Source organism: Dendrobates tinctorius, unplaced genomic scaffold (assembly GCF_039654945.1).
Source record: "Dendrobates tinctorius isolate UK_male_01 unplaced genomic scaffold, ASM3965494v1 ptg000098l, whole genome shotgun sequence".
Lineage (NCBI taxonomy): Eukaryota > Metazoa > Chordata > Amphibia > Anura > Dendrobatidae > Dendrobates > Dendrobates tinctorius.
In genome coordinates this window covers 23,157,696-23,172,279 of record NW_027361766.1, presented here as the reverse complement: position 1 = coordinate 23,172,279, position 14,584 = coordinate 23,157,696, and positions in this window count along the sequence as shown.

Here is a 14,584-nt window from a genome sequence, read left to right as displayed (position 1 = left end):
TATATCAGCACTCTGGTATATTCTGAAAGCAAAGCAAAAAGAGACCAATATAACAGGGGACAAAACAAACCACAATCTGTATCATATGGGTGGTGATTCAGCTGGCTGAACCGAACAAAGCAGAGATAGACAAAACCAGATCAAATGCAAACAGAATAACAAATGAACCACTTAGCTGAACCATGCAGGGACAGAGCAGGAGACATCAGACCTCAGAAAGCACAGGAAGAAAATCACCAGCAGGGATAGAGAGAGTCAGCTGTCTTAAATCCCAATCTGAAACCCCAGATCTCCAAACGTCATCCTCATTATCAGGTGGCCAGCCTCTGTCAATCAGATCAGCTCCACTACCTCCAGTAACCACCAGAGGGAGCCCAGAAAGAGAACTCGCAACCCCTCTGTCAATCTGACCAGCTCCACTAACTTCAGTAATAACCAGAGGGAGACCAGAAAGAGAATTCACAACAGGTTAGGGTTAGGCTAAAGTTAGTGTTATGGTTAGGCTAAAGTTAGGGTTAGGCTAAAGTTAGGGTAAGGGTTAGGCTAAAGTTAGGGTTATTGTTAGAAAAAAGTTAGGGTTATTGTTAGGCTAAAGATAGGGTTAGGGTTAGGCTAAAGTAAGGTTTAGGGTTAGGCTAAAGTTAGTGTTAGGCTAAAGTTAGGCCTAGTGGTAGGCTAAAGTTAGGGTTAGGGTTGGGGCTAAAGTTAGGGTTGGGGCTAAAGCTTGGGTTAGGATTATGGCTAAAATTAGTGTTAGAGTTGGGGCTAGGGTTAGAGTTGGGATTAGGGATAGGGGTATGTTGGGGTTAGGGTTGTGGTTAGGGTTATGGTTGGGAGTAGGGTTAGGGGTGTTTTGGTGTTAGGGTTGTGGTTAGGGTTATGGTTAGGGTTAGGAATAGGGTTAGAGGTGTGTTCGGGCTAGGGTTGGAGTTAGAATTGTTTCATTTCCACTGTTTAGGCACATAAGGGGCTCTGCAAATGCTACATGATGCCCGCAGACCATTCCATCAAACTCTGCATTCCAAAACCGTCACTACTTCCCTTCCAAGCCCCGTGTGCCCAAACAGTGGTTCCCCCCACATATGGGGTATCAGCATACTCAGGACAAATTGGACAACAACTTTTGGGGTCCAATTTCTCCTGTTAACCTTGTGAAAATAAAAAATTTGGGGCTAAAAGATCATTTTTGTGGGTAAAAAATGATTTTTTTATTTTCATGGCTCTACATTATAAACTTTAATGAAACACTTGGGGGTTCAAAGTGCTCACCACACATCTAGATAAATTCCTTGGGTGGTCTAGTTTCCAAAATGGTGTCACTTGTGGGAGGTTTCTACTGTTTAGGCACATCAGGAGCTCTGCAAATGCAACATGACACCTGCAGACCATTTTCTCAATGCCTGCATTCCAAAACGTCACTACTTTCCTTCCGAGCCCCACCGTGTGCCCAAACAGTAGTTTTCTCCCACATATAGGGTACCAGCATACTCAGGTCAAATTGCACAACAACTTTTGGGGTCCAGTTTCTCCTGTTACCCTTGTGAAAATAAAAAATTGGGGACTAAAAGATCATTTTTGTGGAAAAAAAATGATTTTTCATTTTCACGGCTCTATATTATAAACTTTAGGGAAACACTTGGGGGTTCAAAGTGCTCACCACACATCTAGATAAGTTCCTTGGGTGGTCTAGTTTCCAAAATGGTGTCACTTGTGGAGGGTTTCCACTATTTAGGCACATCAGGGGCTCTCTAAACACAACATCGCGTCCGATCTCAATTCCAGCCAATTCTGCATTGAAAAAGTCAAACGACGCTCCTTCCCTTTCAAGCTCTGCTGTTCGCCCAAACAGTGGTTTACTCCCACATATGGGGTATCGGCACATTTAGGAGAAATTGCACAAGAAATTTTGTTTTTCATTTTCTCTTTTTACACTTGTGAAAATAAAAAAATGTTTCTGAAGTAAAATGTTTGTGAAAAAAAGTTAAATGTTTATTTTTTTCCTTCCACATTCCATTCATTCATGTGAAGCATCTGAAGGGTTAATAAACTTCTTGAATGTGGTTTTGAGTATCTTGAGAGGTGCAGTTTTTAAAATGGTGTCACTTTTTGGTATATTCTGTCATATTGATGCCCCAAACTCACTTCAAATGTGAGGTGGTCCCTAAACAAAATAGCATTGTAAATTTTGTTGTAAAAATGAGAAATCACTGGTCAACTTTTAACCCTTATGCCTTCCTTACAAAAAAAATTGTCTCCAAAATTGTGCAGCTGTAACATATGGGAAATGTTATTTATTAACTATTTTGTGCGATATGACGCTCTGATTTAAGGGCATAAAAATTAAGTCTGAAAATTGCAAAATTTTCAAAATTTTCACCAAATTTCCATTTTTTAACAAATAAAGCAAGTCACATCAAAGAAATTTTACCACTATCATGAAGTACAATATCAGTCAAGGTAAGATGGTCACAGGGGAGCGCCAGCCAAGCGTAGATTAGGGTGATGTAATGCAGCTCCAGCCGGGTGCCTCAGACAAGGAGGGTGCAAAGTTGGATGAAACCCGGTCAGCAGGAGCGCAAAAACAGGGGCTAAATTAGTAATCAATCTTCTTTTATTAAATCCACAACGTGTTTAAACAGGTAATTCTGTCTTCCTCAGGTGACATTCAACCTGAGGTAGATCAGTGATAAAATCAGCTGACAAGTGAGTCCAAGGTTTGCTGGGAATTTCCAATGGTTGGAGAGCCCCAGAAGACCGAATATGAAAGGTCTCAGAAAGCACGCAGACACTGTAGGCGGCTGCATACTCCCGGAGAACATGAGCATCTGGCCACCAAAAAGGCCTAGTAAGCAGATCAGCAGTGGCTTTATTACCAGGATGTCCGGCCAACACTGAATCGTGATGTTTGTTGAGGACTCTAAGACGAAGATTAACAGGAAAAAGCAGTTAACTAAGTGGACAGGCAGCAGGGGCATACCCCTGAGAGTCAACAACCTCTCTTTCCAGATCGGAGCATAGAGATGCCATAACTACCCCTTTTTGAAGAATAGATGTTGTAGAAATTTATATGGATAAATGTATTCCTATGTGTGCTGCGGCCTGTCCTAATTAGACAGAGTCTTATGGAGCGCTCAAGGAAAGAAAGACGCCAAGCCTAGTTAGCAGCAATCCTTTCCAGCAGAACTCTGGAAGTTTAGTGAATATACTTGGTTTTATCAGTTCGTACAAAGGAGTGGTTACTCATTAACATAAAGGCTGAACTTCTTATCTAATTGGTCAGTTTAAATACATGAACATATATGGGTGTCCGACCTGAGGAGACTTAGACATCAGATGATTTACTGTCCCTTGTCTTCCAATGTCAGCAAGACTCCAATATCGGCTTGAATCATCTGGCCTAACTTCCTCTTCTGTATGTCTGGGACAAATGTCACAAAACAATGCTATCATGAGATAACATCAGCTCCCCAGACTGGCTCATGGGGGGGGGTAGCAGGTCATTTCCAATAACTGGTTTCAAAGTTCAAGCTGTGAATATGTATCTGTGTGCATATGACTATATAGAGTATATATGAGTACATAAGTATATAGCATATAGCCTATAGCAGGCAAGTGAGATCTAGATGAAATACATATACGTATATATTTCCATAACAATCCCCCCTTAGATATCACTTGCCCTAAAATCCTGCTCCTGGCCCAAAGCGCTGCAACTCTTTTATGCTGCCAGTGGACTGACGTACGCCTAGCGCATACATCCTCCTCTGTGCAGACTTTTCGCAAATGGGCGGTCAGGAGATCTGTCCCTAACGGGGGTTTGGTGCAATGTAATCAAAGTCTCTAAGTTAGCAGTCTATGCAGTCAGTGCATGTGTATTCTCCATCAGGTAGGTGATTTATTCAGACAGGTAGGTCATCCACAGCATCATTCCAGCTGAGGTGTATCTTCTGGTAAGAAGGCCTTTTCCCGCAATGCGGTGCGTGGATCTAGGTGGAGGTTTTCCTTCCAGGTTGGTGGCGTAAGCACTTGGAGAAGGGCCATCGGATCTGGGATCGAGTGCTTCTCCTTACGGACTTTTTCCACCCACACTCCTGACTTCAGGGCGTGCATACCAGGCACCGAATCTGAATCTGGCAATGAAGGAAAAAAACTCGAGAATGGACATTAGCAAGATTCTTGATAAATTCAATTACACATGCAGACAAAGTATCATTTTGCATAGTTAACTGCTAAGTAAAGAATACCCCTAACCTGGGGGTTAGACCCAAATAAAGTTTCATATTGGTGACAGCTTTTTCTGAGCCTATGGGAGTGTCTAATGCCAGGGTTTGTCTGTCTCTTGGCAAATTTTTTTTAGCATGCTGCTCTTAAGTGTCACACCTAGTCTATGGTGTGGGATGGTGGGTAGTGTGTGTAGGTCTAAGTCTGACCCTACTGCTGATCAGATCTCTTGTGTCAGGTTTGCTGTGTATGTGGGTCCCTGATCACGTGCTATTGCTTCAGGAACCCCCATATCTGCACACTATTTTTGAGACTAGCTTCTTTGCAGTAGTCTTCGCCAACCGGTTCCTTACTGGGAAGTCTTCAGGCCAGATGGCGTGGGGGAACTTTTCCCGCTTGTCCGATGTTGGATTTGTCGGAGACCAGGCAGCTGCTGGGAATTTTGGCTGTTAAGGTGGGAGTCCAGTCTAATCAGGTCATTCATCTGTGTCTTCAATTCTGTGCGGGGGCTATGTGCCCATTCATTGAACCACCGTAGGGTACATACTCTGAGGTAGACTGGGTCTGTCTTGAGGTAGACGTTTTGAGGTAGACGGTTTGAGGTAGACGGTTTGAGGTAGACAGGTTTCTTGGAGCCCAGTGATTTTGCCCTTCAGCATCCAGCTTTCCTTCTCCTCCTTCCGAGTCTGGTCCTGCTACTTCTTGTACAGGTTTCAGGAAGTTATTTTGTCAGATTTTCTCGTCTTCAGTCATCATGTAGTAGCCGTCCAGCTCTACGACCTCTCCCATTTTCCATATTGTCTTCCTCTTGGCTGCTTCTTTGGCTGCCACGACTGCTGTTGATGCCCCGTGTCTCTACTGTGTTCAGTTTTCCGTGTGCCTTGACCTTCAACACTGCCACCACTTTTGGTAGTTGAAGAGCGTCCAGCAGGTCTTTGATGGCTCCATGATGCTTCACGGTCGACCCGCTTGCTGTGATGAAGTTTCTTGCAGCCCAGATGGGTCCGAAGTCGTGTGCTATGCCATGCGAGAACATGGAAGTTTTGTTCTTCACAATCTGGCAGGCCTTTCGTCAGCTCTATCAGTTCCGCTTCTTGGGCTCTTTGGCTGACAAACTTCTGGACCATAGGATGTCTTGATTGCTGGTCACTGCACAGCCTGTGTGGAACCTTCCTTCATCATTTGCAAAACTGGAGCCATCTACGGTATCTTTCAGATTTTTCATCTGAGGGTCCGTATCCACATCCCCCTTGGGAGTGGGAGTAGAGACAGGTAACGGCTGAGAACACTGAAGAGTGGTGGAGAGCCGCCTTGTCAGGAGGGCGTGTGCTGCAGATATTGTTTTCATGCAGGAGGGCCCCCCCTTGCAACTGGATCCAGGCCAGCTGAGAGGTAGTCTAGAGGCCTCTGGTTTTCCTCGGCGGGTCTGTTTTAGGACTGGCCAGTAGCATGACCTTCTCCATCTTTGTCCTTCCTTTTCTGTTCGGCAAAGACGGGATGGCTTCTCGTAGTCAGGGAGGCCTAGAGCTGGCGCAGAGACCATGAAGTCTTTCAGTTTCCTGTGCGAGATGAAGGCTGCAATGTGTTGATGCAATTGTACAGAGGCTGCATTAAGCCTGGAGCACCAGGGATCCAAGTTCTGCAGTACGAGACTAGACCAAAGAAGGCCTGCATCTTCGGAGTTGTTGAGGGAGCCATCTTCTCCTCTGCGGTCCTCTGGTCATCTGTCAAGTGTTTCCACTAGTGAGCGATACAGTGTCTTCAGGAACTTGCTTTTGACACCACTGGACTCTGTTTTGCAGAACTAACGTTGCTGACCCGCCAGGCAGAGTAGAAGAGACATGAAAAAGGCTGTGCAGATAGCGATGTCGATGACTTCTGCATGCTCCGCAATCCAGTTGACGGGGATGGAGGACAATGCTCTGGCGAGCTGTGAAAGGCTGTTCCGGGCCCTCTTGGGCATCACTGTCCATTTGTTCTGCACCCCCCTTGTGCGTTTTCAGGAACTGGTCATCCAGGTGAGAGGGAACATTGAGGGGAGCTTCGGGCCGATCCATTGCCGTGAGCACCGTTGCTGTGGCTGGCACGTTTGTCAGCAGAGTGTGCAGATCTGGCACAACCGGGGTTTCAAACACAGTTGCTTTGCTCACAGCCCTCAGGTTATGCACCATTCAACCCAGTCTGGTTCTCCTTTCACAGTCTTCCTCTTGATCGAAAAAAGCTGGGACTGCATGATGATTCCCATGGGTGAGGCGGCTCAATCTGGCCTTGCTCTTCTCAGTGCCGTGAGTGACTCCCATCTTCTGGCACAGGGCCGGCAGGAAAACATCAGAGATGGCGTCCAGCTGAGCTTTCTTGCTCTCACAGGGGGTCTTTTTGCTGGGACGTCTTCTTTACCAGCCAGCAGCAGTTCCTTTTACCCATCTTGATCTCAGGTCAGCATTTGTTAACCAATTTGAGGAGCTGAGTGGCTGTCTTCTGGTCCAGGGCCTGGATTAACTTCAGGGAGCACCTTCAGAATCTTGTCCAAGATGATCCTCTGGCGCTGGAGCCGAAAGCAGTGCAGCCATTTCACGAAGTGGGTATGGTCCCTCTGGGTTGAGTGTTTTCCTGGCCCAAGCCTAAGTTCTTAGGCCATTTCTTGAACAGCAGTTCCACTTTGACCTCCAGTTGGTCAGAGGCAGCTTGGCTCTGGGTTATGAGCAGCGGATGCTAGGCCTTCTGAGCGTCCGGGGTTCCAGACTTGAGTGACACCCACACTGGCGCAACTTGAAGTTTCCCTTGGGCCATAGGCTTCCGGGTGCTATGTCCAGCACCTCCTTGGGTAGGCTTGCACCGGTTGTTCGAGCGAGGCTCTTGTAGGGCCACCAGCATGGGCATGATTGATTCTTCTTGGGCCTGGGGTGGAGAAGAGGTCAAGGTCACATTTTCATGGGACACTTTGGTCACCTTCAGTTCCTGCAGTAGGTCTGCGCTCATCAGGTGGGTTGGGCAGGTCTCCACCGTAAACTGGAACAGGATGGAGTGTCCTGGCAGTGTCCATGTCATGATCCAGCGTGGATCTGACAGTTTAAATGGATAAGTGAACTATTTTTCCTTTGGCTAGGTGCCAAAGTGATGTGATTGCCCCCGGTGGCCATTAGAATTATTACACGTGGTGTCGTTCATTCTAAGTTGCCCCGGTGGTGGTGAGTGGTAGTGCACTTTAGTTTCTTTGGTTTAGTGCGCGTAATTACAATTCAGGTGTGAGGCTCTATAAAGGAGAGCCAGGTGTGTTCAATCACTGTTGGTGATATTGTGTTCATCATTTTGGAAGCAAGCCTGGGTGAGGAAGGAACTGAACATGAGTCCTGCGCAGCCCAGCCAGAGGGGACGAGTGGCAGCTATGTGGTCTGCAAGAAGGGCTGGCATGGCGTGGTGGAGTCACAGTTTATGGTGTCGGCAGGAAGTGCTTGCATGGCTTGGTCGAGTGACGACTATGGAGAGAGTTGCACTCAGCATGCGGGACTTGGTTGCTGAGAGCTGGACTCAAGCATGCTTGACTTTTTGGGCAGGAGCTGAACTCATCTTTGGGACTGGACTGTTACTGGACTTCTGCAATTGGTGGTGGACTCGGCTCCAAGGCTGCACTATGGTGAAGGATCCAGTTATGGTGATGGATCCGGGTGGAGGAGAAGATGCACACAGGTGGTGGGCTCTGTTGCTAGGAGCACAGGCAACAGTTATGAATGAGTCACCATAGGGGGCAAAAGCAGAAATACAAGCTAAGTCCAGAAAACCAGAGAAGTTGGCAACTATCAGATTGCAGACCCCTGAACCTATCAACGCAACTAGCAGTAGCTGTGGGGGGTTCCTACGAAGCCCTAGACCCCTCGATCACAGCCGGAGAATTACATAGGCCTAAAGAAAGAAAGGGGAAATCTAAACTGCCCCAGAGCAGACCCCAAAGCAATAGGCAGCCCCCAACATATAATGACGGTGAAGCAAGATGAAAATACTAACACAAACAGAAAGATAGACTGAGCAAAGACGGGGCCCGCAACTATCTAGATGGGAAAGGACAGGAAGGCTGCTGTCTGCAATCTGCCAAAACCCTATCAAAGACATAAGCCAACAAGCTGATATGAAAAAGGCCCTGAAGCAGCTAGGCTTCAAAAACTAAATCAGCACTCAGGTATTTTCAGAAGACAGAGCTAAATGAATTCAGCACACCCCAGCAGGGAATGGCAGAAATCCAGAAAAACAAAGCAAAACAAAGTCAAAGCACAAAAGCAAAAGGCCGAGCAGCAAACTTAGCTTCAGAGGAGCAGGAATTCAGACTGGTCTCCAAGGATCCCACAGAGAAATCACCCGCAGGGCAGAAGGGCGTCGGCAGCCTTATATCCAGTCCGTAACTCCACTCAGCCAGTCATCATCATCAGCCTCAGGTGTTTGATAATCAGGCTCACTACCTTTCTTTACCAGAAGAGGGAGTTCCTCGGGCCTCAGTAATGAAGGGGAAAATGAACTCACAACAGTACCTCCCCCTTGAGGAGGGGTCACCGAACCCTCAACTACGCCACCAGGGCGATCAGGGTGAGCCCGATGAAAGGCACGCACCAATCTTTTGGCATGAATATCAGAGGCAGAGACCCAGGAATTATCCTCCTGACCATAACCCTTCCACTTAACCAAATACTGGAGGTTCCGTCTAGCCAGACGGGAATCCAGTACTTTCTCTACCTCATATTCCATGTTACCTTCAACCAATACAGGGTCTGGAGGTGCCACCCCCAGAACAACAGGTTCAACAAACCTCTTCAACAAAGATTTATGGAACACATTATGGATTTTAAATGTGACAGGAAGAGCCAAACGAAAAGAGACCGGATTAATAATCTCCACAATCTTGTAAGGTCCAATAAATCTAGGCTTAAACTTAGGAGAAGCCACCTTCATAGCAATATTTTTTAATGATAACCACACCATATCACCAACCTTAAACTGGGGACCAATGGTCCTATGTCGGTTGGAAAACCGCTGGGCCTTTTCCTGGGAGAGAGATAACTTATCCACCACTTGGTCCCAGATCTGGTGCATTCTCTCCACCACAGTGTCAACACCTGGGCAGGCAGAGGGCTCCACCTGCCCGGAAAAAATCGAGGATGAAACCGAAAGTTACAAAAAAAAGGTGACATCAAAGTGGCAGAACTAGCTCTATTATTTAAAGCAAATTCGGCCAAGGGCAAAAATGAAACCCAATCATCCTGATCAGCAGAAATAAAACATCTCAAATATGACTCCAAGGTCTGGTTTGTTCTCTCTGTCTGCCCATTGGTCTGAGGGTGAAAAGCAGAAGAGAAGGACAACTGAATTCCCAGCCTGGAACAGAAAGTTCTCCAAAATCTAGACACAAACTGGACTCCTCTGTCAGATACAATGTTCTCAGGAATCCCGTGCAAACGAACCACCTGTTGTAAAAACAGGGGCACCAACTCAGAGGAAGACGGCAAATTAGGGAGTGGTACAAGATGAACCATCTTAGAGAACCTATCACAAATCACCCAAATAACAGTCATCCTCTGAGAGACAGGCATATCAGAGATGAAATCCATTGAAATATGGGTCCATGGCCTCTTGGGGACAGGCAAAGGCATCAACAACCCACTAGAGCGAGAACACGATTTAGACCGGGAGCACGTCCCACAGGACTGCACAAAATTCCTGACATCACGAGACAAGGAGGGCCACCAAAAAAACCGACTCACCAGATCTCTAGTACCAAAAATACCTGGATGACCAGCCAAAGCAGAGCAATGAACTTCAGACATCACTCTCTTCTTCCACTGGTCAGGAACATACAACTTTCCACTTGGACATCGCTCAGGTTTGTCCTCCTGGAACTCTTCCAGAGCACATCTCAAATCGGGCGAGATGGCAGAAAGAACTACCCCTTCGCCTAAGATGGTAGCAGGCTTGGTCACCAAAGGAGAATCAGCAAAGAAGCTCCTAGAGAGGGCGTCTGCCTTGACATTCTTTGTTCCAGGAAGAAAAGAAACCACAAAATCAAAACGTGTAAAAAACAAGGCCCACCTAGCCTGTCTAGGGTTCAAGCGCTTAGCCGACTCTAGGTAAATCAAATTCTTATGGTCAGTGAGGACCACGACTTGATGCTTAGCTCCCTCCAACCAATGTCTCCACTCCTCAAATGCCGATTTCATGGCCAACAGTTCCCTATTCCCCACATCATAGTTACGTTCAGATGGAGAGAACTTTCGGGAAAAGAAAGCACAGGGATTCATTTTAGATGTTACAGGATCCTTTTGGGACAAAACAGCTCCTGCACCAATCTCAGAAGCATCCACCTCTACATGGAATGGAAGTGAGACATCAGGTTGCTGCAAAACCGGGGCGGAAGTGAATCTTCGCTTCAGCTCCTGAAAGGAAGAAACAGCCTCCGGAGACCAATTTAGCACATCAGCACCCTTTTTAGTCAAATCAGTCAATGGCTTGGCAATACTAGAAAATTTTGCTATAAATTTCCGATAAAAATTAGCAAAACCCAAAAACTTCTGGAGGGCCTTCAAAGAAGTGGGCTGAACCCAATCGTGAATGGCCTGTACCTTGGCCGGGTCCATTTCAATAGTTGACGGGGACAAAATAAATCCCAAAAAAGAAATCCTCTGTACTCCAAAAAGGCATTTAGATCCTTTGACATACAGGGAATTCTCCCTCAAGATCCGGAACACAGTCCGAATATGTTCCACATGAGAATCCCAATCCTCGGAGAAGATCAAAATATCATCCAGATAGATAATCAAAAATTTATCGACAAAATCTCGGAAAATATCGTTCATGAAGCACTGGAAGACAGAAGGGGCATTAGTGAGCCCAAAAGGCATCACCAGGTACTCAAAATGTCCCTCCGGAGTATTAAACGCCGTCTTCCATTCATCCCCATGCTTAATGCGAATAAGATTATACGCCCCCCTGAGGTCAAGCTTGGTAAACCAGCAAGCACCTTTAACTCTGGAGAATAGATCAGAAATCAGGGGTAACGGATACTGATATTTAACAGTAATTTTGTTGAGGGCACGATAATCAATACAAGGTCTTAATGATCCATCCTTTTTGGCTACAAAAAAAAAAACGGCACCTAAGGGTGACGAGGATGGTCTAATATGACCCTTCTCCAACGCCTCCTTAATATAGGATCGCATAGCCTCGTGCTCGGGTACAGATAAATTGAAGAGCTGACCCTTGGGAAATTTACACCCCGGGCTCAGTTCAATTGCACAGTCATAACTCCTATGAGGAGGCAGAGACGCAGACTCATTCTCACTAAATACATCATAAAAGTCCACCAAATAATCAGGAACATCATGGGACTGAGGAGAGGTGGAAAACACCGGAGCCTCACTAAAGGCACACCGACAACCCCAACTCACCACAGACACAGATTTCCAATCGAAAACTGGATTATGAATCTGTAACCAGGGAAACCCCAGAACAATAGTATCATGCAGATTATGCAACACCAAAAATCTGCAATTTTCTTGATGGTCTGGGGCGACCCGCATTACCACCTGGGTCCAAAACTGGGGTTTATTTTTAGCCAAAGGAGTAGCATCAATCCCCCTCAAAGGGATAGGCGTCTGCAGAGGTGTCATCGGAAATCCACAACGTTTAGCAAAATCCAAGTCCGTTAGGTTTAGGGCTGCTCCCGAATCCACAAAAGCCTTGGCGGAAAATGTGGACAGGGAGCAGATCAGAGTAATAGCCAGAAGAAACTTAGGTTGAACACCCCCAACAGAAAACGTGTGTGCAAAGCGTTTCTCTCGTTTAGGACAGACAGAAATAATATGCGAGGCATCTCCACAGAAAAAACACAACTTATTACACCTTCTGAACTCCTGACGCTGCTCTCTGGAAAAAACTCTATCACATTACATAGGTTCAGACATTTGTTCAACAGGTGGCAACACCTTTCGTGCAGCTTTGCGTTCGCGCAAACGCCGATCAACCTGAATGGCTAGTGACATAGAATCGTCAAGACCAGAGGGAACAGGAAATCCCACCATAGTATCTTTTACGGCTTCAGACAACCCCTTCCGAAAGAGAGCAGCCAAGGCATTATCATTCCAGGTAGTAAGTACTGCCCACTTTTGGAATTTTTGACAGTACAATTCAGCAGAATCACGACCCTGGCTCAATGCCAGCAGGGTCTTTTCAGCCTGATCAATGGCTTTAGGTTCGTCATACAACAACACCTAAGCTTGAAAGAATGCGTTCACATTAGTCAGAATAGGATCATCTGGTTTCAAAGAAAACGCCCAATCCTGGGGATCGCCACGCAGCAAAGAGATGACAATTTTAACCTGCTGCGCGGAGCTCCCTGACGAGTTAGGCTTCAAGGCAAAAAATAATTTACAATTATTTTTGAAATTCAAAAATTTAGACCGATCCCCAAAAAATACATCAGGTGTAGGAATCTTTGGTTCAGCAGCATGTGAATGAGCAAGGTAGGCGGAAATTCCCCGCACTTCCGCAGCGAGCTGCTTCACACGATCAGACAATTGCTTTATCTCCATTGAGAGAAAAAAAAAATTCCCCCTATGGCCTCAGAGATATAGAGGAAAAAATATACACACTTTTTTTTTTTTTCTACAATTCTTTCCTGCTATTGAGTACCCTAGAATCTGCGGTATGGCGGGTGATTCTGTTGTGAATGAGTCACCGTAGGATGCAAAAGCAGAAATACAAGCTAAGTCCAGAAAACCAGAGAAGTTGGCAACTATCAGATTGCAGACCCCTGAACCTATCAACACAACTAGCAGTAGCCGTGGGGGGTTCCTACGAAGCCCTAGACCCCTCGATCACAGCCGGAGAATTACATAGGCCTAAAGAAAGAAAGGGGAAATCTAAACTGCCCCAGAGCAGACCCCAAAGCAATAGGCAACCCCCAACATATAATGACGGTGAAGCAAGATGAAAATACTAACACAGACAGAAAGATAGACTGAGCAAAGACGGGGCCCGCAACTATCTAGATAGGAAAGGACAGGAAGGCTGCTGTCTGCAATCTGCCAAAACCCTATCAAAGACATAAGCCAACAAGCTGATATGAAAAAGGCCCTGAAGCAGCTAGGCTTCAAAAACTAAATCAGCACTCAGGTATTTTCAGAAGACAGAGCTAAATGAATTCAGCACACCCCAGCAGGGAATGGCAGAAATCCAGAAAAACAAAGCAAAACAAAGTCAAAGCACAAAAGCAAAAGGCCGAGCAGCAAACTTAGCTTTAGAGGAGCAGGAATTCAGACTGGTCTCCAAGGATCCCACAGAGAAATCACCCGCAGGGCAGAAGGGAGTCGGCAGCCTTATATCCAGTCCGTAACTCCACTCAGCCAGTCATCATCATCAGCCTCAGGTGTTTGATAATCAGGCTCACTACCTTTCTTTACCAGAAGAGGGAGTTCCTCGGGCCTCAGTAATGAAGGGGAAAATGAACTCACAACAGGCAACATAGCAAAGCTAAGTGGTGTTTCCCCTGTATTGTCATTTTCCCACATGTGTGTTTAGTGCAGTGGTGGGATTAGTTTCCGCACTGACCAATTCCCTAGTGAGGATTTAGGTTTAGGGCGAGCTAGGGTTTTTAGGTTCCTGTTGCGCGCCCGATACGGAACCGGCATAAGGAACGTTAGGCGTGCAGGGACACTGGCTCAGGGGAGTACAAGAGGTCTCCATTCCCTATTCCCTTTTGCAGGGCCCACCATTGTTAATGTTACCCAGGTTCCCCTTTATTATTTAAATTCGCCTTACTGGAGGCGGGGTTTCCAGACTACTTTATATATACGTGTAATATCTAAATTCGCCAGTTGGAGGCAGTGTATCCAGCTGCACGTCCTATTATTTAAATTCGCCAACTGGAGGCGGTGTATCCAGGGTCACGTGTGTCATATGGGTTCACCTTGCGGTACTCGCTGCGTCCAGACACACGTGACCGTGACAGTCCACATGCTCAGGGGCTTGCAAGCTGGGGAACGTCTGTCTTGACCTTTAATCCCCATACAAGACACAGAGTGCTCTGATAGACTGGTGGGGTCGGGGATTTTCACTTCTGACTGCACCAGTGTCCACAAGGAAAGATATGACAGCCCCCAGTGATTTGAGGTATTGGGTCCGCTGATGGGGCTCACATGTCAGGGGCGTGACGTCTGGCGACCTGGGTTGCCTCTGTCCTATGAACAGGGTTCTTCATTGACTTCTGTGTTTCTTTCTTGGCCTATTCCTCTTCAGGATGACCTGGGTTGCCGGGGTGCTGTGCACTGGTTCCGGAAATGGCCAAAGTTGCCACAGTTGAAACACCTGACAGGTCTCCTGTCCC